This window comes from Formica exsecta, unplaced genomic scaffold (genome assembly GCF_003651465.1).
Source record: "Formica exsecta isolate Colony F162 unplaced genomic scaffold, ASM365146v1 scaffold613, whole genome shotgun sequence".
Lineage (NCBI taxonomy): Eukaryota > Metazoa > Arthropoda > Insecta > Hymenoptera > Formicidae > Formica > Formica exsecta.
The window spans coordinates 1,266-2,648 of record NW_021853374.1 but is presented as its reverse complement, the minus strand read 5'-3'; the positions used below and the strand labels follow the sequence as shown (position 1 = coordinate 2,648).

The 1,383-nt window shown below is 34.3% G+C and overlaps 1 protein-coding gene across 1 annotated transcript in view; it reads right to left on the bottom strand.

Moving 5' to 3' along the window:
- The window catches only part of LOC115242594 (short-chain dehydrogenase/reductase family 16C member 6-like), a 6,721-nt gene extending 5,653 nt beyond the window's left edge, over window positions 1-1,068 (bottom strand). Inside the window, exon 1 of the mRNA XM_029818991.1 lies at window positions 785-1,068. The gene's annotated coding sequence lies outside the window, so the exon portion shown is untranslated. The remainder of the gene's footprint in view (window positions 1-784) is intronic.
- Window positions 1,069-1,383: the final 315 nt, after the last annotated feature.

Sequence of the window (1,383 nt, the reverse complement as noted above, 5' to 3'; positions counted from 1 at the left end):
CGATTGGGTCTGTGTCCGATTGGGAAATATTGTCGTGTCCGATCGGTAATGTGCGCAATTGAGACTCACTCTATGGACATATACCTCTACATAGAGATCGAGAATTTATTTCTCAGATTGGTAATCCTGAAGTCGGAGTTTCGCATTGTCACCGCGCGAGGTCTCCAATATCAATTCGGAGTTTGGCCGTCACTCCTGCCGACCCTTAACGTTCTTGATCACAAGTCGCCATAATGGATCTTTCTTTCGTTATCGATGATCCTTACGATCCATACAGTATAGATGGCGCCACTAAACTGTGTGTGTCCTTAAAGATACTAGCGTAAGAACTAACAATGGTAAAGGACTTTTCTGTTCAGTTTACTGTGCTCTACCTGCTCACGAGCATTGGCACAATCTTCACCAGAAACCCTGTATATATATTCTAACGTGATTATGTAATACATTCTTCTCCGATTTTTGGAGTTATTTTCTGCGGCTTGGTTTTATCAGTCTAATAGGAATGTTTAATCATATATATTTTTCTATATCACACAAAAAGTTCGCTAAATGAAGCGATTCTCTCGACAATTTGATAATTATACTTATATAACAATAAGGGAATATATAAACGTCATCTTTACTATTTATATTTATATTTATATTTATATTTATATTTGTTTATATTTATTACTGTTTATTTTTATATTTCTTGAGAAGATAACTTTTTTTAATTCTTTATAATTTTTCAAATTTTTAGTTTTTACAAACAAGATTTTTTACAGATAAGATTTATTTTATTTACCTGATTTTAATCGCCGTCCAAAACTCTTTTATCGTGATATACGAATTTTCTTCCAATCTGATGATTGAATCCCACTCGAAAAATAGATAATACACTGTTAACAGAATATTTATAGGTGTATTTTACAGAGATAGTTTGGGCTAGAATATAACTAACGATTAAACTCGCGGTTGCAAACGAAACAAGCGACTTTGATAGCGAAAAGAAAAGACTATATTAGCGAAGATAACTTCGAATGGAGTCGATCCGAATTCGGAAGCAATCTGTAGCCAGTTGCGCGCGCTCGCCGCTCTTATTATCTTATGCGGTTTTCTTGAATAATGTTCAGAATATCGAAAACCTGTTATGATAAGATGACTCTTTATTATTCAGAGGCGGAGCCAATGACGAAGCAACATCATCTCGCACCGACTTTTTTGTGCAGGCACAAGCTGTTTCTAATTTTTGTTGCGATATTTCCGTTATTGCTTCGCAAAGATTAATAATAAGCATTGACGGACTTGTATGAAACTTTATGATGAAATGAGAATAAATAAATTTTTTGCCAATGCTAATCCCCTATTGTTGTACAATACGTTATAATTATAATGCTAAATGTC